Source organism: Macrotis lagotis, chromosome 2 (assembly GCF_037893015.1).
Source record: "Macrotis lagotis isolate mMagLag1 chromosome 2, bilby.v1.9.chrom.fasta, whole genome shotgun sequence".
Classification (NCBI taxonomy): domain Eukaryota; kingdom Metazoa; phylum Chordata; class Mammalia; order Peramelemorphia; family Peramelidae; genus Macrotis; species Macrotis lagotis.
Genome location: NC_133659.1, coordinates 202,042,428 through 202,070,045, shown reverse-complemented (window position 1 = coordinate 202,070,045; position 27,618 = coordinate 202,042,428). Strand labels below are relative to the sequence as shown.

Sequence of the window (27,618 nt, the reverse complement as noted above, 5' to 3'; positions counted from 1 at the left end):
ATTTTTCCCCTAATCTTACTTCCCCCACAGAAGGCAATTTGCCAGTCTTTAAATTATTTCCATGATATGTATTGATCCAAATTGAATGTGATGAGAGAGAAATCATATCCGCAAGAAAGAAATATAAAGTATAAGAGATAGCAAGATCAGACAATAAGATATCAGTTTTTTCCCTAAATTAAAGGTAATAGTCCTTGGTCTTTGTTCAAACTCCACAGTTTTTTATCTGGATACAGATGGTATTCTTCATTGCAGACAGCCCCAAATTGTCCCTGATTGTTGCACTGATGGAATGAGTGAGTCCATCAAGGTTGATCATCGTCCCCATGTTGCTGTTAGGGTGTACAATGTTTTTCCTGGTTCTGCTCATCTCACTCAGCATTAGTTCATGCAAATCTCTTCATGCTTCCCTGAATTCCCATCCCTCCTGGTTTCTAATAGAACAATAGTGTTCCATGACATACATATACCACAGTTTGCTAAGCCATTCCCCAATTGAAGGACATTTACTTGATTTCCAATTCTTTGCCACCACAAACAGGACTGCTATGAATATTTTTGCACAAATGATGTTTTTACCCTTTTTCGTCATCTCTTCAGGGTATAGACCCCAGTAGTGTTATTGCTGGATCAAAGAGTACACACATTTTTGTTACCCTTTGGGCGTAGTTCCAAATTGCTCTCCAGAAAGGTTGGATGAGTTCATAGCTCCACCAACAATGTAATAGTATCTCAGATTTCCTACAACCCTTCCAACAATGATCACTATCCTTTCTGGTCACATTGGCCATTCTGAGAGGTGTGAGGTGGTACCTCAGAGAAGCTTTATTTTGCAGTTCTCTAATAAGTAATGATTTAGAGCAATTTTTCATTATGACTATGGATTGCTTTGATCTCCTCATCTGTAAATTGCCTTTGCATATCCTTTGAGCATTTAATTGGGGAATGGCTTTTTTAAAATTTGACTCAGTTCTCTGTATATTTTAGAAATAAGTCCTTTGTCAGAAATATTAGTTGTAAAGATTGTTTCCCAATTTACTACATTTCTTTTGTTCTTGGTTACAGTGGTTTTGTCTGTGCAAAAGTTTTTTAAATTCATGTAATAGAAATCATCTACTTTGTTTTTAGTTATGTTCTCCATCTCTTCCGTAGTCATAAACTGCTTCCCATTCCATAGATCTAATAAGTAAACTAGTCCTTGATCTTCTAGTTTGCTTATAGTATTGTTTTTTAATGTCTAAATCCTGTATTCATTTGGATCTTATCTTGGTATAGGGTGTGAGGCGTTGGTCTAATCTAAGTTTCTTCCATACTAACTTCCAATTTTCCCCAGCAGTTTTTATCCAAGAGAGAGTTTTTATCCCAATAGCTGGATTCTTTGGGTTTAACAAGCAGCAGATTATTATAATCGTTTCCTGCTATTGCACCTAGTCTATTCCACTGGTCCACAACTCTATTAGCCAATACCAGACAGTTTCAATGACTGATGCTTTATAATTTTAGATCAGGTAGGGCTAAGCCACCTTCTTTTGCACTTTTTTCATTAAATCCCTGGAAATTCTTGACTTTTTATTTCTCCATATGAATTTACTTACAACTTTTTCTAAATCATTAAAGCAATTTTTTGGAATTTTGATTGGGAGGGCACTAAACAGATAGTTTAGTTTTGGTAGAATTGTCATTTTTATTATATTAGCTTGACCTATCCATGAGCAGAAGATGTTTTCCCAGTTATTTAAATCTGATTTTATTTGTGTGAGAAGTGTTCTATAATTGTTTTCAAAAAGTTTCTGAGTCTGCCTTGGCAAATAGACTCCCAGGTACTTTATATTGTCTGAGGTTTCTTTGAATGGGATTTCTCTTTCTAGCTCTTCCTGATGTATCTTGGTAGTCATATATAGAAAAATTGAGGATTTATGAGGGTTTATTTTTATATTCTGCAACTTAGCTAAAATTGCTAATTGTTTCCAGTAGTTTTTTGGATGATTTCTTGGGATTCTCTAGGTAGACCATCATATCATCTGCAAAGAGTGAGAGTTTTGTTCCTTCCTTCGCAATTCTAATTCCTTCAATTTCTTTTTCTTCTCTAATTGCTGAAGCTAACACTTCTAATACAATATTGAATAATAGTGGTGATAATGGGCATCCTTGTTTCACCCCTGATCTTATTGGGAATGCATCTAGACTTTTCCCATTGAATATAATGCTTGTTGATGGTTTCAAATAGATACTGCTTATTATTTTAAGGAACAGTCCATTTATTCCTACACTCTCTAGTGTTTTTAGTAGGAATGGGTGCTATATTTTGTCAAAAGTTTTTTCAGCATCTATTGATATAATCGTATAATTTCTGATAGGTTTGTTGTTAATATAATTAATTATGCTAACAGTTTTCCTAATATTGGACCAACCCTGCATTCCTAGGATGAATCCTACTTGGTCAGAATGTATTATCCTAGTGATAATATGTTGTAATCATTTTGCTAAGATTTTATTTAAGATTTTTGCATCTATATTCATCAGGGAGGTAGGTCTATAATTTTCTGGTTTACGTATCAGCACCATATTGGTTTCATAGAAAGAGTTAGGTAGAGTTCCGTCTACCCCTATTTTTCAAAAAAGTTTGTATGGTATTGGAACCAACTGTTCCTTAAATGTTTGGTAGAATTCACTTGTGAATCCATCAGGCCCTGGAAATTTTTTCTTAGGGTGTTCAATGATGGTTTGTTGAATTTATTTTTCTGAGATAGGGTTGTTAAGGTATTTAATCTCCTCTTCATTTAACCTAGGCAACTTATATTTTTGTAAATATTTGTCCATTTCACTTAGATTGCCAAATTTATTGGCATAGAATTGGGCAAAATAATTCCTAATTATTACTTTAATTTCCTCCTCATTGATGGTGAGTTCACCTTTTTCATTTATGATACTAGCAATTTGGTTTTCTTCTTTTTTTTTAATCAAATTGACTAGAGGTTTATCAATTTTATTGTTTTCTTCAGAAAACCAACTCTTAGTTTTATTTATTAATTCAATAGTTTTTTGGCTTTCAATTTAAGTAATTTCTCCTTTAATTTTTAGAATTTCTAATTTGGTATTTAATTGGGTATTTTTAATTTGTTCTTTCTCTAATTTTTTTAGTTGTATATTTAGTTCATTGATTTCCTCTTTCTCTAATTTAGTCATGTAAGCATTTAAAGATATAATATATCCCCTGATAGCGACTTTGAGTGAATCCCATAGACATTAGTATGTTATTTCATTATTGTCATTATCTAGGATAAAATAATTAATTCTTTCTATAATTTCTTGTTTGATCCATTCATTCTTTAAAATGAGTTTATTCTGGAGGCAGCTAGGTGGTGCAGTGGATAGAGCACCAGCCCTGAAGTCAGGGTTCCTGAGTTCAAATCTGGCCTCAGACACTTAATAAATACCTAGCTGTATGGTCTTGGGCAAGCCACTTAACCCCACTGCCTTGCAAAAAAAAAAAAAAAAAACCTAAAATAAAAAATAAAATAAAAATAAAATGAGATTATTCAGTTTCCAATTAGTTTTGGATCTAAATCTCCCTGGCGTAATATTGCATATGATTTTTATTGCATTGTGATCTGAGAAAGATGTATTCACTATTTCTGCCTTTCTGCAGTTGATCATTAGGTTTTTATGCCCTAGTACATGGTCAATTTTTGTATAAATGCCATGTACTGCAGAGAAAATGTATATTCTTTTCTATCCCCATTCAATTTCCTCCATAAGTCTATCATATCTAGGCTTTCTAACAATCTATTTACTTCCTTAATGTCTTTCTTGTTTATTTTATGATTCTATTTATCTAAATCTGAAAGCAGGAGGTTGAGGTCTCCCACTAGTAGAATTTTGCTGTCTATGTCTTCCTATAGTTCTTTCAGCTTCTCCTCTAAGAATTTGGATGCTATCCCATTGGGTGTATACATGTCCAGTATTGAAATCACTTTATTGTCTGTGGTACCTTTTATGAGGATATAGTTTCCTTCCTTATCTCTTTTAATGCTTTCTATTTTTTCAGCTGCTTTGTCTGAGATAAGGATTTTTGCTTTTTTTCTGCTTTTTTCACTTCAGCTGAAGCAAAATATATTTTGCTTCAACCTTTTACCTTTACTCTATATGTATCTCTCTGCTTCAAATGAGTTTCTTGTAAGCAGCATATTGTAGAATTCTGGTTTTTAATCCACTCTGCTATTTGCTTACATGTTAAGCGAGAGTTCATCCCATTCACATTCAAAATTATAATTACTAACTCTTTATTGCCCTCCATGCTATCTTCCCTCGGTTTGCATTTTTCCCCTTTTTTCCCCCTTTATCCATATTGCCAGGACTTTGTTTCTGAATACCACACCCTTCAGTGTGTTTGTCCTCCTATATCCACCCTTCCCCTTTCTTTCCCCTTTCCCCTTTCCCCTTTCCCCTTACCTTCCTTCTGTTAGTTCCCCCTTTTCTCCCCCTGTCTCCATCTCCCCCCCCCTTCCCCTTTTAATACTTGAAAGGTAAGATGTTTTTTAAGTTAACTGGGTGTGTGTGTAATTAACTTTAAGCCAGATCTGATGATAGGAAGATTCAGGTGTTTCTCACCTCCTCCCTTCTTCTCCTCTATTACCATAGGTCTTTTGTACCTCTTAATGTAATGATATGTACCCCATTTCATCTCCTCCCTCCTCCCATATCCTTTCTGTCCCTCTTTTTAAGGAGGCTGTGTTTTTAAATCATTCTATCTGAGTCATAGAAAATTCTGAGTATCTAGAATATCAGAGAATATCTAGCTAAGTATATTCTATCTAATAGAGTTAAAATTCTTGAGAATTATTAAAGTGTTTCTCCCAAGTAGGGTTATAGCCAGTTTCATCCTATTGGATAGCAGTCTCATGGATAAGTCATGAGTGTTCATCACTTCTGGTTAGCTATATTCTCTGTTAGAGCTACAGTTCTGGAGAGTTATGAGAATCCTTTTCCCATGCTGGGATATAGCCAGTTTCATCTTATTGGATAGCAGTTTTTTTTTCTTTACCCTCCCTTTTTTTAACCTTTTCATGTGTCTCTTGAACCTCCCGTTTCATTCCAAATTTTCTATTTAGCTCTGGTCTTTTCATCAGGAATTTTTGAAATTTTTCTATTTCATTAAATGTCCATCTTTTCCCCTGAAAAAGAAGGCTCAGCTTTGCCAGATAGTGCATTCCAAGCTCCCTTGCTCTTCAGAATATCTCATTCCAGGCCCTTCGATCCCTTAATGTTGATGCAGCCAGGTCCTGCGTAATCCTTACTGTGGCTCCTTGGTACTTAAATTGTTTCTTTTTGTCTGCTTGCAGGATTTTCTCTTTTATCTGATAGTTCTTGAATTTGGCCACAACATTCTTTGGTTTTTTCATTTTAGGATCTCTTTCCAGTGGGGATTGATGTATTCTTTCAATAACTATTTTGTCCTCTAGTTTCATGATATCAGGGCAATTTTCCATCACTAGATCCTGTGATATTTAAGTCCAGGTTTTTTTTTTCTCTTCAATGTTTTCAGGAAGACCAATAATTCTCAGGTTGTCCTTCCTTGATATATTCTCAAGCAGTGGTTTTGCTGATGAGGTTTTTTTACATTTTCTTCTATTTTTTCTTTTTTTTTTTTGGTTTTGTTTAACAGGCTCTTGCTGTCTCATGAAGTCATTAGTTTTCACAGACTCCATTCTTTTTTTTAGAGAAGAGTTTTCTTCATTTACCTTTTACAACTCCTCTTCCAACTGGTCAATTCTATTCTTGAAAGAGCTTTCCATTTGACCAATTGAGGATCTGAGAGAATTATTTTCATTTTGTATTTGTCCAATTGTATTTTCCAATGATTTGTTTTCTTGTTGCAAGGTGTTAATCTTCTCTTAGGTTTCTTTTCCCAAATTTTCCTATTGATTTTTAAACTCCTTCCTTATTTATTCAAGGAAGTCTTTCTGTGCTGGAGACCAGATCATATTCTCCTCAGAGGTTCTAGGTCTCGCTGAGTTAGGGCCTTTTCCTTCCAAGAATTTTTCTATGGATCCACCTTTCCACTGACCTTTCTTCATTTTGCTAAGATCTTGAGTTGGGTTTGGTGTTGGGATCCCTAGAGGCTTTACTCACTGATGTAATATCTCCAGCTGGCCAGTAGGGGGTGGTGGTTACTTCCTCTGGAGTGTCTGTGACTTTGATTGAGGCCCTCTCCCTTGACCTGGGGGGGGAGTGGTTGAAGCTGTTGAATAATTTTATCTTTGATCAATGGTGGGCTAGAGCACTGGGGTGAGGACATCAAGCTCTCTATTGTCAGCTGGGATGGTTCTCCTGCTCACACACCTGTGCCTGGGGCAGAAGGTCTGTAATTGTGTTTGTTCTGGGAAGAGGCTTCAGCTGAAATGGAGGTGTGGACTGATTTCTTCCTGACCAGAGGAGCCCAGGGATGATGCCCGCAGCTTTCCTGCACCAGAACTCTCCCCCGAGCCCTGTCGGCAAGCTCCCGTGGGTCAGCGCCAACACCAATGCCTCTACTCCCTAGTTGACCAAGTCCCTGTGGTCGACCAGGCTCCAGCCCCACTGCTGATCAAGCAGGTCCAGTTCTCAGGGCCCTCATGCTCCTGGGCACCAACCCTGTTGCTAATCAGGCTGATCCGCCCTCTTTGCCTAGACTAACCTGACTGCAAAAGACAAATCCTGAGGTAGGTGTTCTTTCTCCTGCCTTTCCTTTCTAGGTTTTGCGGATTGGATTTCTGTTAAGAAATGGGGAAAGATGGGGAAAGATCAGGAGATTTTAGAACTGTGCTTGTCTTCTCTCTGCCATCTTGACTGGAAGTCTTGTCCTTCATTCTTGAAGACCATGATATGGAAGTAATGCCATGACATGCAAGTGAATTGGATTTAAGTAAGGGGGGGGGCGGTGCTATGCAAAGTCACCAGTCTTACTTTTTCCTCAAGAACCATGTGTTTGTATATTAGAAGGCAACACATAGAGCAGTCACCTGAGGGCCACTAGGAGTCATCAAAGTCTATAAATTCCTTACATGCTGGGTGGGGAGTAAAAAGCAAAATTTTAGTTGGGGTTGAGATGGTGGAGTATTTGAGTTTTAGAAGTAGCAGAAAAACCTAAATGTTTCCTTCTACATTCTCTCACCTAGGGTTGATAACATCTAAATCCTAATTCCTAAGGTCAGTTTTCTGACCAGCCCTAAATAGTCCAGGGAGCCATTGTGTATCTGTGTGTGTGTGTGTGTGTGTGTGTGTGTGTGTAGTCGTTTTTCAGCCTAACCCTTCATGCCCCCATTGGAGGTTTTCTTGGCAAAGGTACCAGAGTGGTTTGCCATTTCCTTTTCTAGTTCATTTTATAGATGGGGAAACTGAGGCAAACAGGGTTGGGTGACTTACCTAGGTTCACAGAGGTAGCATCTGAGGCAGGATCTGAACTCAGGAAGATGAGTTTTTCTGATTCCAAGCCCAGAACTCCCACCTCTGTGCCACCTAGGTGCCCCCTATACAGTGGTATTATCTTGACAAATGTGAGATAATAGGGGAGTGGGATGTGTAGAAGGACACACAAAGTGCCTAGCACCCAGTAAATGATTAATAAATGCTTATTGATTAGACCTACTGGATAAAAGTTTGTTGGTAAGGATGTTTGGTTGCTTCTTTGGGCATGTACTACTACAAAGAGCCACTAGGTGGCAGAGTGGATAGAGTGTTGAACGAAACAGAAAGACCTGAATTTGAATCCTACCTCCAATCTTACTAGCCTGTGACTCTAAGGCGGCTAATTTCTCTCTGCCTCAGTTTCTTCCTTTCTAAAATGGGGACAATAATACCTACTTCCCAGGGTTGTAAGGATCAAATAAGTTAATATACGTAAAGTGCTTTGTAAACCTTAGAGAGCTTATATAAATGTTAGCTTTTGGACACTTGCATACAAATGCACACATCTGGATAGGAGTGAGTAGGAATGAGTGTGAGCTTTACTGTTAACATATATGGGGACAAGCATTTCTTCTGAGTAAATTTATCTGTTTGTGAAAGTATATGAAGATAAGTCTGGGACTGCTTGTAGGGCTATGTTGTTTGTGAGTTTTGTTAGGTGTGTGTGAGAGGGAGGGGGTTTATAAGTAACAGCTGCCAGTATCAATTTGGCCCCCTGATCAGTGAGGAGCCCCCAGGGTCCCAGCCTCCCCTGGCTGAATTGGGAGCCATGTCTGAAACCTAAGCAAAGGACAATCTTCCTACCTGAAGATTGGCTCAGTCCTCAGGTTTCACTCATGACCCTCTGACATCAGCAGTAGCAGCTGTCCCTGGCCGGCCGGCCCCCCAGCCAAGTCCCCTGGAGTCCCAGCCCCAGCCCCAGCTCAAGCCCTAGCCCCAGTCTTAGCCTGAAGAGGGAGAAATCGTGGAAGCTTAGGGCAAGAAACCGGAGAACTATTGGGGACCTCATTGTGCCAGTCCAACTGTGAGTAATATCCCCCATTTATTGTTACCTCTATCTTTTCCCCAGTATACAGGGAGCCTGAACCCAAGGGTAGTTTGTCTATTCCAGCAAGGCTTAGAGGGAGGCACTGTTTTGCCTTGAACAATCTTACTTCGTTGTCCCAACCCCCAAATCTAAGAGCTGTTGACTGAAACACTGCCCCCTCCTCCTGCTTTTGTTTCTGCTTTTAGCCTTGACCCTGTCTGAATCCTTTTCCTGACCCTGTCTATCTCTTGCCTCCGTCAGTGTCTTCTAGATGCTCCTGTTCCCATCTTTTATCTTTTTTTTGGTTACTATTTCTGCTGCTGTTTCTTTACTTCTGGTTCACACTATCCTTGCCCATGTTTCTTACACTGTCCTTGTCTTTCCTTATCCCTTATTGTGGGGCCTTGCACATCAGTGACCACTGATCCCCTCCATTCCAGGGGTGAAAAAAAATTAATTCTTTTGATGGAAGGAACGTAGGGGCAGAAACCTGGATGATGCTGATTCTCAGGGAGGGCATATTAAAGGCAACCCAAAGTGGAAACTTCTCTCAGCTAGCTTGTAATGCTGTAGTCAATTTCTGGGGGGGGGAAGAGAGAAAAGGGAAGGAGGTAGTATTTGTTAGGGAGAGAGAAAATGAGAAAAAAGAATAGGAAGAACAGCTGAGGTGAAGGGTAGCTTATTTCTTTGCTTCTATGAAATAGAAATTCATGAGATGCCCAGAGAGGATACCGTGGCAGATCCCCCTGCCCAGAGCACTGCCCACCATGTCACCCACTCATTCCTTCCTTTCTTTTCCTGTATATATCTGACAACAGGTTTTAGTTTATCTAAGGAAGGAATAAGATAGGAGGCACAAGGAAGGCCAGGGGCTGACAGCAGTTGGCCAGGGGCCGACAGAATTTGGTCAGGAATGGGAACAATGAAGGCAGAAGGTATAGGGGTATTGGGTCAGTAAAAGAATGAAAGTTAAGGAAAGAGGGGGGAGGTCTGTGAAGAACTGAGCAATTGGAGGAAGAAGGAGAAATTGGGATTGGGAACCTAAAGGGGACAGGAGAAGGAGAAGGAAAGGGGCAAAGAACATATGCTAGAAGTAACTAGAAGGAACTCAGGAAGGTTGGGGGGGGGATGACATTATAAGAAAAAGGGTAGTGCTAGGGTTAACAAGCAGTCTGATAGGAATAGAGCAAATGGCTATATGACTGCAGGGAAAGGGGACAGAATGATAAGAGGGAGTGAGAATGGTAGCTCAGACAGACCACAGTACCAGAAGTGAACTTATCTTGTTTAGAGGAGGAAGGTGGTGGTAGAATGTTATGGAACCACAAAGCAGTAAGGGGATGTGTATGTAAAAACATGTATATGAGGTGTATATGTACATATGTAAAGCTAAAACTATATATGTCCTAGAGGTGTGTATGAGTGTGTGTATTAGTGTGAGTGTGTGTACACACAGCATTTTAAATGAGAAAAAAGGAGAGTTGACTCATGATTCAATTCAGGCAAAAGAAAATGAAAGGAAGCAGGAAGGTTTGTTAACTAAGTAATTTCTAAAAATGGTTTCTACTCCTCCTGAGAAGTAAGAAAGTACTTGTTTTTCCCACCCCACTCCAAACCCTATTCCAACTCTCATTTCAAACAGTGTGTTATAGGACTGGGAGTGTTGGGGTGGAGGAGAGGTGATGTCAATCAGTTAATCAGTGATTGAATATCTCCTCAAAGTATACAAAATGTTTGAGAGTGTGTGTATGGGGAGGGTGGGGGAGAATATTCCAAAATAAAAAGGACACAGAATGTTTTGGCAGTTGAAATAATCGAGAGAATCTAAAAGTACCATTTTAGGGAGTGTGAAATATCCCTAGGATAGAAGGTGATTGGTTGGGAAAGCTGTAAAGCAAATTTAATACATTAAGTCTATTTCCATACTGAAAAATTATTCCACATAATGAGTATTTTTTTTATCAAATTGAGTTTCATAGTTAATATTTTTGAAGAGAAAATGTGACTAACATTGACATCTGGGACAGTTTGAATAGAGCTTGAAAAATATTGGCATTGAAAGTCTATGTCTATCATTCCTATGCTCCAATAGGTCACTACTGGACCCCTTAGCTACATAGCTAGGATTTTTGTGAGTCTTGGAGGCAGAGTTCTAATGCATAATGTTTGCCCGGGGGTAAGCACCACAAAATGGCCTTCTGCCTGAGGGTAAGAAAGTCTTAGATTAGGTATTGGTTAGGTTCCTGCCCTAATTAGGCCACATCTGGAATATTCAGTCTTTGCCTCAAGATTTTAGGAAGTATGTTGATAATAATCAATAAACACCTATCAAGCACCTACTATTTGGCAAACACTGTGTTTAAAGGCTGATAAACTGGAGGGAAGACAGCCAGGAGGGTGAAGGTTCTTGCAATATAAGAATGGATTGAAGGATATTTAGCATGAAGTAGTGACAAATTGAGCTGGTGGGTGGTTGAGTTGGGGATGATAGCTCTCTTAAAGTATTTGAAGGTCCATAGGGAGAGCCTTGTTTTGCTGAACCCTAGGTCTTAGAAGAACCTTGTATATGTCATGGACCCATTGGACAGTCTGATGAAGCCTATGGATCCCTTCTAAGAATCATATTTTTAAATGCATAAAATAAAATAGGAAGGCCTACAAAGGAAATGAATTATAATGGAATACAGTTTATTTTTTCTTGTTGTTAAAAGTCATTTTTAGTTGTATTTGGACTCTCTGACCCCCTTTAAAGGTTTGCTTGATAAAGATACTGAGTGGTTTGCCATTTCCTTCTTCAACTCATTTTTCAAATGAGGAAACTAAGGGAAACATGATTGAGTGACTTGCCCAGGATCACATGGATATTAAGTGTCTGGGGCAGGTTAAGAAATCCTGAAGCTTAGAACAAAGAATGAAATAGTCCTCCTCCTCCTCCTCCTCCTCCAATATAGGTTTGATGTAAAGAAACAGTCTATAACAATTAAGGCTGCTTAAATGACTAAACAATAAAAAGCAAAACGGGCTGTTGTGGGAAGTAGTGAGTTCCTTCTCACTAGAGGTCTTCAAACACATGCTAGATGTCCACCTGTTGAGTATATTGTAAGGGCCTCTCATGGAAGATTTGTATCAAGTGGTCTCTGAAGTCAGTCCAATTCAGAGATTTTGTGACTTGTGTGAGCCTCAGATCCAAGTCAGAACATGGGACCGCTTGACTATGCTGAACCAAGAGGTGGAGGGACTGAGGAAGGAGAGAGAGGATGAAATAGGAAGGTCCCAAAATGAGTCCCTATTAAAATGTAAAAGAGGAAGATGTGTGTCTGAGCCACTGGTCCCAGAATTGTGACTACTTCCTAGAAATGAACTGAAAAGAATCCAAAGTCAGATGAAGAAGTAGCTTAAGACTGAAGTGTTCAAGAGTGAGGGGAATGTATAAGCCTGGTGAAGTGATGGTAGAAAAGATTTTTTGCTAGCTCAGTTATCTGGTTTTGTCAAGCCATGGAAAGATGCCAGGAATTCACAAGAGGATAGAGGGAAATGGGATTGGGATCCACAAGATACAGCTCCCTTTCCCAAATCCCTCAGATCCTGGATCATGAGTATCATCTATGTGGTATCCAAACAATCTGTGGTCAAGTGCCATTACTGCCATGTTAAAAAAATGACCCACAAATTAGTAATGGTAATGGTGGTCTCTGTCATAAGTCAAGCAGTTTTTATTAAATGTTTATGAGGCACATTGCAAAGCAGTGAAGGTACAAAGAAAGACAAAAAACAACTATCCCTAAAGGAGTTTACACTCTAATCAGGGAGTCAACTATAAACAAGGTAAATGAAAGGCAATCTCAGAGAGAAGACATGTTGTGAGGAGAGGAAGAGGTTTAGTAAGAGCTTCTTGAAGAATGTAGGATATGAGTGAACTTTCCTACTCAGAAAAAAATAAAGTGTTACGTTCTTCAGTGGTTAAATCATTTCAAAGAATCAAATTGGGATGGAGGTGGGGAGGGATCCCTGACATGAGTAAATGTTTCTGAGGAAACCAGAGAGGAGGGAGGAAGGGAGAAGGAAGAGGGAGAGGAAGGGAGAAGGGAATGAGAAAGAGACAGAGAGGGACAGACAGACACTGAGATGGAGAGGAGGAGAGAGGGAGCAAGAGAGAGGAGGAGGAAAAAAGAGGAGAGAGACACAGAAAGGGGGAAGAGGGAAGGAAAGGGACAGAAGGAACAAGGGGAGATAAAAAGGAGAGAGGTTAGGAAGGAGAAGAGGGAGGTGGAGATAGAGGGGGGAATGAGAAAGGGAGAAAGAAGAGAGAAGGAGACAGGAAAGGAAGAAGGAAGGAAAGGAGGATTGAAAGAGGAGAGGAGGAGGGAGGAGAGAGATGGAGGAAAGCTAAGTTTTGAAATATGAGGGGTTTTGAGAAGCTTCTCTGCAGCAGTTTAATCACGAGAAGAAAGGACAAATTGATGGAAGGTATGCAAGATAAATAAAGGGAAATGTTTCAAGTCTATATCAACTCCAGCTCCCCACTAATCCCTCAAGTATCATTTCTCTTATACAAAACACAAAGCTATAGCCTCATTCCAGAATAAGCCCTTTCATTTCTACTCTGCCCTCTCTTCCAAGAAAATCCTGACCCTTGACATGAACAAAGAAACTCCAAGAGACCAAAAGGCTAATTTACAGTACCCAATACTATTCCCTTGCCTCCTTTCCCACTCCCCCATATCTAAATGCTAAATGTAAAGGGTGATGATCATTTAAGGAACTTACTTAGGGCAACTGGGCATAATTTATGAGCTGACCAAACCAAATAGATTCTTTCATTTTAAAAGGGTTCACATCCATTCGACTAAGTTTATTTTTAGATACAAGCTCATGTTAAAAGATGATGGACTGGAAGCTTTTAGGCTATCATATTATTTATTGTTATAGCGCTATGCCATATGGGGTCATTGGTGTGTACTGTGATGACATGTGTCATGGGGGTACAGTGGAGTACTTTGAGGGTGCCCTGTAATTCTGAGAAGTCACAGCTTCTTCCCATAGGGACTTTTTGGGAAAATCTCTCCCTTATAGGAAAGATAGACAATGCTGATTAAATGGACCCTGTGGGTCATTGATAATGGATTGATGCTCATATTTGGAATTATACAGAGGCAGGTAAATGTTTACAAGTAAAAAGGTCATAGACTTATTGCCTCTCTGGTCCTCAGTTTCCTCCTATATAAAATTAAGTAAAATGTTTAAATGCATATATGCATACTCAGACTTCTCAACACCCTGCCTCATAGTGGCTAAAGGACTAAGCTAGGTATCTGCTATATCTGATCCCACTCCAGGAATTCAAGGCTGCTTTGGGTAGTAGGAGAGGTAGATGTTTAGTAGGAGGGTATGGGTCTCAGGAAGAGAATATTAGATTTAGGGATTTGAATTTACTCAATGGGGAAGGGAAATAGACATCTCTGTCTCTCTTTTCCTCTCTGTCACCTTTCCCAGGTGTCCCCGTTCCACTCCCACCAAAGCCCAGGACAACTCCTGTAAAAATTCTAACACTTTCCCTAGGATCAATGGATTAGCCAGTAGTTCCAGTCAGGTTCAAATTCACATCTTTTTGGAACTACGGCTCCCAGAGAGCAATTTCCTTTTGGCCTGGGTTTCTCCCTAATTAGGGAAACAGTCTAGGGACTAGAGAGATTCTTGGTCTGATGAGATACATCTTCTGCTCCCCAGAAACTCAGTTTTTAAAGGGGGAACAAGCTAAGGTCACACCATGCAGACAGGGGAACAGATATAAAGCACATAATCAGGCATGTTCTGGACGTCATCGCTGTATGCATGGGGAGGAAATGAAGTCAATGAGCTTAGGGAGATTTAATCAGGGAAAGTTTCCTGGAGGAGTTCACTTGAAAATGGTTATGAAAGAAGGGGTAGGAGAACACAACTCAGCAGAGAATAGGGAAAAGGACATCCCTAGATATGGAAAATGGTCAGTGCGAAAACACTGAGTCTGAAAAAGTATGTTTGGGTAGGAAACAAAGGAGCAAGTTTTCCTAGTTTTCTGAGAGAATTTGAGTATAGGAATTACAGAAGATGAAGAGTGAGATGGGAGAATTAGGAGAGGGGGTCTCTAATTCTACATTGAAGAGCAGATTTTTAATAATAATAATAGTCTTAAATGTTTATATAAGACAATATACAATGATTCATGTGATTTTCAAGACAAGTCTGTGAGGAAGAGAATGTAGTATTATAACCATTTTCCAAATAAGGAAACAGATTCAGAGAAGTTAGCTGACTTGTCCAAGGTCGTACAATTAATAAGCAGCGTAGCTTGAACTGGAACCCAGGCTTTCTGATATTCAGTCCAATGTTCCTTTCCATTTACACTATGAGGTTCAGCCAATGTTCATTCTGTGTACCAAGATGCCCTCCAGAGAAAGCTGATGCTGAAGGTTAGATGTGCCAAAGATATCTCAAACTCCACATGTCCAAAACAGAACTTATTATTCCCTCCCTTGCCCTTTTTTCAAACTTCCTGATTTCTGTTAAAGGCATCCTATTTTCTCTGGGTATCCCCTGTGGGAACCTCAGTAGTATTTGATATATCATTTCTACCTTCACGGTATCTCTTAGATCTTACCTTTTCTCTCTACCCACACACATTCAGAGGTGTGCTGAGGTAAATATTTAACATCTGGCTTTCTGAGGGGAAATGTTTGCATGATACACTTTGAGTTTAATTGAAATTACTAATATTTTTCTATCACTTTCAAAAATCAAGACAATCGATAAAACAATAAATAAAACCCTTCCCCAGTTTCTGAGGCTTAAATACTCATACTGAAAAATGAAAAATTAACTCTCCAAGGTAGTTTTATGGTCTGGCTCTTTCATACACCTACACAGACATTACCATACTTCAGGTCTTTATTGTCTCTCACCTAGATAATTACACTAGTCTTTTGACTGGTCTCTCTACCTCAAGTCTGTCTCAACTCCAATCCATCTTCTAGATAGATGTTCAAGTGATTTTCCTTAAGCATGTTTGGTTGTTCAATTGTGTCTGACTCTTTGTGACCCCCCTTATGGGGTTTTCTTGGCAAACATACTTCTCCAACTCATTTTCATATTTGGGGAAATAAGGCAAGCAGAGTAAAGCAATTTGTCTGGAGTCACATGTAAGTGTCTGAGTTCAGATTCAAACTCAGGTCTTCCTAACTCCAGGCCCAGCACTTTATCCAATGTCCCACCTAGCTGCTTTGCTTAAGCACAGATCTAACCACGTCACTTCCCTACTCAATAAACTCCAGCAGCTCCCTATTACCTCCAGGATTAAATATAAACTCCTCCATTTGACTTTTAAAATGCTTCACAAGCTGCCCTAAATCTACCTCTTCAACTTCATTATAGATTCATTATTCCCCCTCCTATAAACTATAATCTACCATACTTGTTCCTGTCACACAGCACTTTATGTCTTTGCATTTTGTTGCTGTTTTCAGTCATGTCTAACTCTTTGTGACCCCCTACTGGGATTTTCTTGACAAAGATCCCTGAATGATTTGTCATTTCCTTCTCCAGTCCATTTTATAGATGAAAAAACAGGTAGACAGGATTAAGTACCTTGCTTAGGGACACCCAGCTAATAAGTATCTGAATCTGGATTTGAACTCAGATCTTCCTGCCTCCAAGCCTAGAATCTAACTGCCCCATGCCTGAAATACACTACTTTTTCACCTCTGTATCATCAGTACCTCTCTTCTTTCAAGATGCAACTCAATTAGTATTTTCTTCATGAAGTCTTTCATGACCCCCTCAACTTCTAACACCCTTCCTTCCAAACTACCATACATTTAACCCACCTTGTATTTTGCATCTATTTTGTGTATGTTTATAATACATAATAATGACAGCTAGCGGTTAAGTGATTTGTCTAAGATCACATAGCTAGTAAGACTCTGAAGCTGGCTTTGAATTCAGGTCTTTTTGACTCCAGGTCCAATCCTTTATCCATTGTGACATATAGCTGCCACATATTGTCTCCCTGATAGAATGTAAGAGTAGGGATTATTCAAGAGTAGGGATTATTTCCTTCTTTGTATCTACCTGCAGTATAGTGGCCAGAATAAAGTAGGGATTTAATGAATGCTTGTTGATTATGTAAGTGACAAGGAGTTACTAGAATAAAGTTGGCAAAAAAAGACTAAGCTCTAGAATAGAGGCTTGCCCATGAGACCTAAAAGGAGGGGTACTGGTGGAAAGGGAGAAAGTCTTGTCATGCTTCTAGGCTGTGGGCAATAGAACTGCCAGGAAGGGGTTCTAGAAGATGGACTGGCTAAAGAGAGGGCTAAAGGGAAACTTCCTTCCCTGCCCATGGGGTGGGGGTGGGGGGAAAGAGCAGAGGCTCTACCAAGAAACTTTAAGCCCCCATCACCCCAAGCTGGCCCAAGAGACTATAACATGCTCTGGCCCCTGTCCTGCCAAGTCAGCAGCTGCTATTTTTATTCCCAAAGCATTTTCATTCTGGCACCCAGGGCAGGGAAGGAATGGGAATGCCCAAAGGAACCAAGGTCAAGAGATGAATCAATTAGGGTTGAGCAGTGAAGACAGGTCTGCTCAGGGCAAGATGCTGGTCATTCTCTAGAAGAGACCCACACACACACCCTAGGCGCCATTTCTGGGTCTCTCTCAGAAGCATAGAAGTATGTTTGTGAAGATATTGGGAGAGGGAACAGGTTTCCCAGACCTCCAAGGGTTGGAGTCATTTGCTAAATACTTTTCTGTTGCTAATTCTAGATAGAGCTAGTGTGGCACAGTAGAGAATCGCTAGGTTTGGAATCCAGACAGCTTGGAGTCAAATCCCATCTCAGATGCATACTATTTGGGTGAGCCTGGGCAAGTCATTTTCCCTAAGTCCCAGTCTCCTATTCTATAAAATGCTGATTATAAGAGCCCCTTCTTCATAAGGTTGTTGCCAGGATAATAATAGCTAATATGAATAATTTTTAAAGTTTATTTATTTTGAGTTTTACAATTTTTCCCCCATTCTTGCTTCCCTCCCCCCACCCCCACAGAAGGTATTCTGTTATTGTTTACATTGGTTCCATATTATACATTGATCTCAGTTGAATGTGATGACACAGAAATCATATCCTTATGGAAGAAAAATAAAGTATGAGATAGTAAAATTAAATAAAAATATAATGCTTTTTTTTTCTAATTTGATGGTAATAGTCTTTGGTCTTTGTTCAAAGTCCATAATTCTTTCTCTGGATACAGATGGTATTCTCCATTGCAGATAGCCCAAAATTGTCCCTGGTTGTTGCACTAAAGGGATGAGCAAGTCCATCAGGGTTGATCATCACTTCCATGTTGTTGTTAGGGTGTACAGTAACATGAATAATTTACTCTCTAAGATTTACAAAATCTTAAAGATATTTTTGTAGATTTTTTTGTAAATTTTGTAAATATCTGTTTTAGATATGTTTTCTAAATTTGATTCTCATGATAATCCTGGGAGGTAAATGCTATTATTATCATTCTCATTTTGTAGATGAGGCTAGAAGAGATAAAATGACTTCCCAGGGTTCTGGGAATAAGTGTCTGAGGCAGAATCCCAGATTCTAAATCCTGTGTGCCAATCACTGAACCATCTAGCTGGATCAAATGAGACAATATATATGAAGCATTTTTCCAACTCTAATACTTATAGAAATATGAGGTATTACTCCTTATCTATGGTTGGGTCATTCCACCTTGATAGTGAGAAAGCAGTATACATAGAGCAAAGAAAAATTCAACAAATAAGTGTTTCATAACCTATTCATAATCACCAAACTTTTACCTGAGAAATATTGATATTCTATCCATGAATTCCTAGAATCATACAATGTCAGAATTCAGGGACTCTTTAATCCAATGCCCTCCCTCATGTTACTGTTGAGGAATCAGGCTTTGGTGATGACTGAATTCAGGCCTCCTGACTCTAAATTCCAGAACTTCTTCCTCTATATAGTGCATTAAATGAAATGGTACAAAGGGCTGTTTGTTTCTATTTTGGGGGCTATAGGTACATTTTTTATCCCTTTTATATTTTCCATATTTTTCTTTCTTTTTTTTCTGGAGGCAATCAAGGTTAAATGATTTGCCCAGGAACACACACCTAGTAGTTTGAATTCATGTCCTCTTGATTTTAGAACCAATGCTCTATTTAGCTGTCTCCATATTTTTTCAATATAAACTCTTCTTCCCTTTTATAGACCCAATCCAATAAAACAAGCATTTAATAAGTGCCTACTACATATGAGGCACTATACAAAATTAAAGATATAAAGACATAAAACATTTATTTCAAGGCAGCATCTTGCAAGGTTATTGGCAAACATGTTGAAGTGAAGACTGCCAAGTATGGGTCATGTTTCATTGAACTGCCTGCTAAGAAAAGGTCAAAATCTTTGGCCTGGCATTCAAGGCCCTCCCTTCAAAGGCGCCACCCTTCACTTCCAAGTTTCATCTCATATTACTCTCTTCCACATACACTATCTTCTGGCCAAATTGAATGACTCCAACACTGCCTCTTCTTGCCCATCACACTCTCCTATTTCTTTGTTTTGCTCAGACAAGAAGGGAAGTATTTCCTATTCCATCCCTTACCACCTCTCTCAGACTTCTCATGGGACCTTATTTTATAATAAATTTATTTATTTTTATAAGCATTTATAATGTCTTCCCACTGCCCCTCATAAAGAGAGAAAGGGAGGAAGGAAGAAGGAGGAAGGGAGGAAAAAGGAAGGGAGAGAAGGAGGGAGGAAAGAAGGAAGGAAGGGAGGAAGGAAGGAACAAAGAAAGAATTCTCATTATAAAATTATCACATAAACACAACAAATTCCCTCATTGGTCATGTCTGAAAATATATGTCTTACTCAACATTTTAAGTTAATCACTTCTGAGGCAGGAAGGGAATGGCATATTTTATCTTCAGTCTTTTGGACTCTTAGTTTATCTTTGCATCTCATGCCCTTTTGTAACACTGTGTTTTATAGTTGTCTGTGTTACTGTTACACTCCTAAAACCCTCAGGGGAAAAAGATCAAGTCTATTCTGACTTTTTTTTTCATAAGAGCCTACAATAGACCCATAACTAATGCTTGTTGTATTATGATCTATTATTCAGAATTATTTATCAGTTGCAAATTACAGAGCCAGAACAGGAAGGGGTCTTAGAGGCCATCTAATCCAACCCCTTCAATTTATGATCAGGAAACTAAGGTTCTGGGCAGAAGGTTAAGTGATTTGCCCATTGACACACAAGTAACAAGGGCCAGTGGAGAGGATTTGAACCTGAGTCCTTTGATTCCAGAGTTATTGAACAGTAACTTTGTACTGTACTATGGTGAGTGATGTGTTGGACCACTGAGGTGGAGCAGATAGATCATAGTATCTTAGATTTAGAGTTGTGAGGAATCTCATAGGTCACTTAGTTCAGTCACTCTAATTTTACAGATGAGGAAAAGGCCCAAAGAGATTATAATTTACTGACAAAGAGAAAGAATTTAAACCCATGTCCCTGGCTCCAAATCCAATAGTTTTTCAGAGGATCAAATCTTCTACTTTAAGGAAAAGTTACTTCAGGGGGCGGCTAGGTGGCACAGTGGATAAAGCACCAGCCCTGGAGTCAGGAGTACCTGGGTTCAAATCCTATCTCAGACACTTAATAATTACCTAGCTGTGTGGCCTTGGGCAAGCCACTTAACCCCATTGCCTTGCAAAAACCTAAAAACAAAAAGTTACTTCAACATTTTTTTTTTGCATGGGCAGATTCTGAATGATTATGTTTGTGGTATCTATTTGTTTCTGTCTAATAGGACTTACCTTTTTTTAAGGAATTTTTTAAAGAGCTTGTGTTACCAACCCTCTCTTATTCTAAGTTAGCTGACCTTTTTTTCCCATAGTGCCTCAGCACCTAGCATAGGTGCTGTAGGTTCACTGAGTGCTTCCCACTCTGCAAGGTCCCCACCCCCCCAGTTTCATTGGGTTGGAAGTGTCTACTGAGGGGCCCAAAGGTTATGGGGAGAGAGTGTTTGTCCTATACTTATGCCTCTCCCCTAATTCATTCCATCTCTCCAGCCTGTCCCATTGGATATTGAAATGCAAAATGTAGGTCAACTTTGAATTCCCTAGGAGCAGAAGGGGTCTATTATCCCACCTCTGCCTTTTTCCAAAGCCCAGATTATTTTGTGACCTTGACCCAGTCCAGCTTCGGCCCCTAGTTGTAAGAGGAGTCAAGGAGAAAGATGATTGGATTTTTCCAAAGCACATTTCTCCTTTTTCAGGATCCCAGTGACTAAGAGAGGGCTGCCAGTCCATAAATGGGAAAGAGGGATGGAGAGAGATTCTTTTGTTGTTGTTCAGTCGTTTTTCAGTCGTATTTAACTCTCCATGACCCCATTTAGGGTTTTCTTGGAAGAGGTAACAGAGTGGTTTACCATTTCCTTCTCCAGTTCATTTTTACAGATGAGGAAACAGAGGGAAACAAGGATTAAATGACTTGCCCAAGGTCACATAAGTGCTCGCTTCTATTGCATTGGGGATTTATGGTTGGATTCGATTGAATTAATGGTGAAGATGTAATACAGTGGAAAGAACATTGGATTTGAAGTCAAAGAACCCAGATTTGAATACTGACTGGTTTTGCCACTTAATACCTGTGTATTAAGCAAATCACAATCTCTCTGGACCTCCATTTCCTCATCTGTAAAGTGAGAAAGTTAGATCCCATGTTCCTTACAGTTCTAATTCTAATGATTAGAAAGTTTTCCCTTACTTTGAGGGAAACTAATCTGCAGTTTCCATCCATTGCTCTTACTTCTGCCCTTGTGACTTACCAAAACAAATCTCAGCTTTCTTCACCATGATAACTTTACAGATTCATAAAGGCATCTCTCAGATCCTTCCTCAATCTTCGCTTCCCTAGGCTAAACAGCCTTAGTTCCTTTTACAGATTTATTTTTCCTATAGCATGTCCCCTTATGATTGCTCTCTGGGTAGAATAAGTTGTCAATGTGGTAACCCCAAGCTGAAACAGTGCAGCAGAACTAGACTTCCTTCCATGCTCTTCCTTCTTTCCTTCTTTCCTTTCTTTCTTCCTTCCTTCCTTCCTCCCTCTTTCTTTCTTTCTCTCTTTCTTTCTTTTTCTTTCTCTTTCTTTTTTCTTTCTTTCTTTTCTTCTTACTCCTCCTCTTTCTCCTTTTCCTACTCATTCTTCAGAATATATTACCTTTCAGCTGAATTATTTTTCCTATGCAAAACAAATTCCTATATTGACCATATAAAAAAGTTTGTCATTCTCCATATTAAACCATCATCCCTCTATCATGAAGTATCATCCTTCATCTTAAGTCCTTTGAAATCATGATAGATCATTGCATTGAACAGCTTTCTTAAGCCTTTTGAAATTGTTCATATTTACAGTTTGATGTAATTTGTCTTCTTACTCCCTACACATATGTATTATTTGATCCAATGACACTGATACCCTTACTATTCCTCGAATAAGATATCCATCTCCCAACTCAGGTATTTTCATTGACTGTCCCTCATGCTTAGAATGTTCTCCCTCCTGACTTCTATCTTCTTGTTTCCTTCAAGACCCTAAAATTCCTTCTTCTACAGGAAGCTTTTGTTGGTCTCCTTTATTTCTAATGGCATCCCTCCATTGATTATCTGTAATTTATCCTCTATATAGCTTACTTGTAGTGTAGCAATATGGTGCAGTGAACAGAGCACTCAGCTTGATTCAGGAAGACTCATTCACTTTTCCCTATGTATTCCTCAGTTTTCTCATCTATAAAATGAACTGGAAAAGGAAATGGCAAACCACTACAATATGCCAAGAAAATCCAAAAAGACAAAGATTTGGATACAACTAAAAAATGATGAAACAGCAACAATAAACAGAATGTTTGTATATACTTGCTTGTATGCTGTCTCCTTCATTAAATTGTGAACTTGCTGAAGGCAGGGACTGTTTTTTGCCTTTCTTTGTAGTCCCACCAGCAGGTGTTTAATAAATGTTCATTGTTTGATAGTAGTATAAATTGTTCTGCTGTTTCTACTTATCTCAATTTGCTTCAATATATCTTCCCTGATTTCTCTGAAACCATCATTCTTCATTTCTCAAGTGAAATGGTATTCTTTTACATTTAAATATCATAATTTGTTCAACCACTCCCCAATTTATAGTCAACCCCTTGAATTCTACTTCAGATAAAACTCATTTTTTGAGGCCTATGTCATATTGTTGCCTTATATTGAGCTTAAAGACATTAAAATACCCTAATATTTCTCAAAGTAATTTTTCTCTAGTCAGTCTTTTTCTATCCCATACTTATATAGTTGATTTCTTAGGTGGCATAGTGGATAGAGCATTGCACTTGGGAATCAGAAAGACTTGAATTCAAATTCTGCTCTAGACACTTACTAACTGTATAATCTTGGACAAGTCACTTAATAGCTCTGGACCTCAGTTTTCTCATCAGTAGAATAAGAGGCCCGAATCCAGGTACCTCTAAAGCATCCTCCCCATTCTAAATTTATGATTCTATGAGAAAGAAACTGGAGAGAGGCTGGAGAAGGCAAATCAGTGAACTGGGTTGTGTGTGTGTGTGTGTGTGTGTGTGTGTGTGTGTGTGTGTGTGTGTGTGTGTGTGTAGCGGGGGAGCTTGCTGTTTTAAGAAGGGGATATGAAGATATGTAGAGTGTCTAGGTATGGGGATTTAGTGAAGAGTTATGTAGGTCAATCTAATACTTTTTCCACTGTCTTCACTCTGCCTTTATATAATCATGTATCATAATCAGTTCATATCTTTCTGTCCACTATGATAACATAAAAGTTAAATGTTTTGCTCAAATCTAAGCACATTATCCACCACATTTCCCCAGTTACTTGGTCCAGAAACAAAGTGAGTTAGTCTGGCATGACAAATTCCCATAAGTCATCCCTTTAATACTTTGTTCTATACTTTTATTTGGAATCAATGTCAAACTCACTGGTCTTTAGTTTGTGAATCCATCCTTTTTTCTTTTCTTTTTTTTTCTGGACAATTGAAATAATGATTGCTCTTTCATACTACAACACTTATCCAGTTGACCATGATATATTTTTTTAGGTTTTTGCAAAGTAAATGGGGTTAAGTGGCTTGCCCAAGGCCACACAGCTAGGTAATTATTAAGTGTCTGAGAATGGATTTGAACCCAGGTACTCCTGAATCCAAGGCAGGTGCTTTATCCACTATGCCACCTAGCCGGCCCTGACCATGATATTTCAAGCCTATTTGACTCAATGTTTTGTTCTCATGATGGCATCCAATTAGAGAAGAAGTTATAAAAGAAACAAGGTAGGGAAAAATGAGTAATGATGGGTGAAGGATCTTAGAACTGATCAATGAAATGATAACCCACAAATTCAAAAGAACGAAGATGAAACACCTCCTAAGGGAGACATAATGAACATAAAATGAAGAGGCTATATCTCCAGATATTATTAATGTGGAAATTTGTTTTGCTGCATTATATAGATCTATATTAATGAATTTATTTTGTTTTTTAGGTTTGTTGCTTTAAAACTTGCTCAAAAGTAGTGATATAAGGAGTAGTGGGAAGGAGAGATTAATTAAAAAATTAAAAATGAGAAAATTAAAAAAAATATTTATGGGAAGATTTTAGAGACTAGGGCCTGAAGAGTAGGAGGTTGAGGCACTGGAGACAGGCAGGAGAATGTGCCAATAATCTATGTCTCCAATGTACAAAACAATGTCTAGGGATCGTGAAATGAAAAGGATTCAGATTTTTTAGGGAAGGGGGCAGATCATAAACCCCTTTAGGTATCTCAGCTTTTTTAATTCTTCATTGGTAACATTGTTTCCAACAAAATTTCTATCTATTTTCTTTTCATCCTGATATTAATACTCTCAATTTTGTTTTAAGTATAACCCAAATGAACTGTGAAATAAGTATTTATAGATATAGACAATAAGTCCTTAAGTGACAAGAATTTATAGATCTTTCTGGAATGCTCCAGTGTACATTTTACAGAGACTAGAGTTCCACCTTTGTTGGGAAAGGCAATCACACATCCATTTTCCTATCTTCCAGTAGTATATGAGGCTTGGATTGATAGATATCTCACACTATATATTTGTAGTCTTGAGATATAATTCTTTGGAGAGCAGAGGGTTTCCATTTTCACTCTAATGAAATTGGAAGTAATTTCAGCCCATATCTGGAGGGCAAATCATCTTAATTTACACAAGTTTAACTTCCTTCCTTCAAATGTTTATTATGTTTATTACTCAAAGAAGTCACAGTTGTGGGTACAAACATATCTTTCAAAGCAAACAGTACAAGGGAAACTGGAAAAGTTGTTCAGATTAGAAAAATGGGAGGGGGGGGGAAGTGCAGTCAACCTGAGAATGAGATAAAATTTCAGCTCAATCATGGAGAAAACAATTTCATCATCCTATTCATCAATGAAAGACTGGGCCTTCTCTCTCCTCAAGATCTCTTTCAGAAATCGCTTAGGATATAATACGTATTTTGGAGGCTGCCAAACCTACCATGATGGGGTACTACATAAGGCTACTTTTAGTGAATTAAATTTGAATTAAATTTCAATGTATAGCAGGGGGAATCTCTCAATTATATGATTTGCCTTGAGCTTCTCATTCCCCTAGGGATCTCTCTGCTAAAACTATTTCCCTATGCTTCTCAGCTAGGACCCATTAATCATAGAAACAATGCTGCCAACTCCCCCCCCCAAAAAAAAACCAAAAGCCAAAAATAAAACAAACTTTAAAGAAGTTCTGCCTTTATATCAAGGTAGCATCATTGACCCATCATTAGAAAAATCCTGTGTTTGAATTGCTTTTCTGGTCAAGGGGTGAGATAATACTGAGGATAGAAACTCTCACTTGATTTCTCTTATTGACTAAAATGCATCTTAAAAGTGATGAACCAAAGTGAGAGATGCTAGGGACAGAATTATTCTTTGTAGCTTCCACAAAAAAGTTTTGATCTTTATCCTAGGAAAATTCTGAGCTAAGAAGCATGAGGGCCATCTCAATGCCAAGCATCTGAAACTCTAAGGACCCCTATACTTTTGTCCCATTCCTTAGTCCTTCTAACCAACAGTGTACCAATTCTCTCTTCTCTTTGATTTTTTTCTTTTCTTTCCTTACACTGGCTTTCAAGATTCCATTCAGGACTCTAAATCTTCTTGCTGATCCCCAGAGCTCATGGGTTAAATCACTAATTCTGGCATTTAAGATTTTTAACAATGTCTTCATTTCCATTCTTAATTCACATACTATTCCCTACTCACAACCAAACTGAACTAGTCTCCATTTCTGGTTCTGATGCTACTCTTTTTTTTTTTGCCTTTTCTTGTTCAAAGTGATCCTCAGAGACTTTTCCTGAAATGTATTCCCCTTCTTTGTTCTATGAGGCAACTATGTGCCCTAATGGATAGAGAAATGGATTTGCAGCAAGGAAAATCTGAATTTTAAATTCTGCTTCAGACACACTTATTAACCATGTGATCCTGGGCAAGTCATTTTATTGGATTCAATTTCCTCAACTGTAAAATAATAGCACTTAATTAATAGGACTGTTGTAAGTGTCAAGTGATAAATGTAAAATACATGGCAATCAGTTTTCTTAACTGTAAAATGGAAATAGTAAATTCCTTCCCTCCCCATCCCACAGGATTACTGATTATATCCAATTAGGTTATATATATGAAAATACATTCATAAACCTTAAAGGATGAAACAATGATAAGGCATTAAAAAAGTACTTGGCAAACTTTAGAATGTTGTAATATTAATTATAGCCTCAGTTTCCTCATCTGGAAAATGAGGAGAAGGAAATAGTAAACCACTCCAGTACCTTTGCCAAGAAAACCCTAATGGGTCATGAAGAGTTACTTATGATCAAAATAACTGAATAACATAAGAGTCAAATCATGGATTTATAATCAGGAACAATTAGAACTGATTGAGTAGAATGTGAGACAGCCAGATTTTCACTTTAGGAAGAACACTTTGATAACTGAGTTGAGGATGGATTGGAATTAGGAGTGAGTGGAGTCAGGAAGAACAACCAATAGATTATGGCAATAGTTCAGGCATGAGGTATTATAGTTCTGCACCAGGGGTGGCTATGACAGAGGAGGGAGGGAGATATAAAGGGATGCTCAGAAAGTCAAATTGACAGGTTTTGGCAACAGATCAGATATGTAGGTAAGGAAGAGTGGAGGGTTTGGGGGAGAATTATAATTAGTTCAGTTTTACACATATTGAGTTTAAGATATCTATGGAACATTTTGTTTGATGTTCATTAAATTATTGGAGGTCAAAAGAAAAGTTAGAACTGGACAAAGAGATCTGAGAATCAGCAACACAGAGGTGATATGATTATAAATTATATCATTAATATTATCACCACTTATTAATTATCTCACTAATACTATCAATTAATAATCATTCATTATACCATCAATGTTATTATTAATCCCTTCATTTCTTCAAGATCCACCTTCTATGATCTTTCCACCATTCTTTCACCCTCTCAACACCCCCCCCACCCCAAAGTGCTCTTCCTCTTCTCAGATTTCTCATAGAACTTGTGGGCTCCTCCCAAACCTAGAATGAGTTTCTTCCTCACCTTAGCCCGTGGCATGCCCACTTTCCTTCACAACTCAAATGTAGTCTCCTATGTCAAGTCTTTCCTGATTTCCTTGGCTCTTAGTGCCACCCTTCCCCCACAATATCCTTGTAGAAATTACTTTGTATTTATTTTGTTTTGGTTTATCTAGTATTTTTCCCAAATAGAATGTGCTTAGGGACTATTCTTATTTTTGTATCTTCAGCACCTAGTCCAGAGTTTTGCACCTAATAAACAATTAATAAATGCTTGTTAAGTCAACAGGCATTTATTAAGCATCTATATCCTGTGCCACAGGAAATAGTGGATAAAGCTCTGAACCTGAAGTCAGGAAGACCTGAATTCAAATCCAACCTCAAATACTTACTAGTTTTGTGACCTTAGCAAGTCACTCAAACCCTCTTTACCTAAAAAGGCTCACTTTCTTGC

General features: G+C 38.5%; 1 protein-coding gene across 3 annotated transcripts in view; it reads left to right on the top strand.

The window, feature by feature from the left end:
• The first annotated feature begins 8,331 nt into the window (after positions 1-8,331).
• The window catches only part of SCN4A (sodium voltage-gated channel alpha subunit 4), a 93,698-nt gene continuing 74,411 nt past the window's right edge, over positions 8,332-27,618 (top strand). For all 3 annotated transcript variants that reach the window (XM_074224475.1, XM_074224474.1, XM_074224476.1), the window contains exon 1: positions 8,332-8,470. The gene's annotated coding sequence lies outside the window, so the exon portion shown is untranslated. The remainder of the gene's footprint in view (positions 8,471-27,618) is intronic.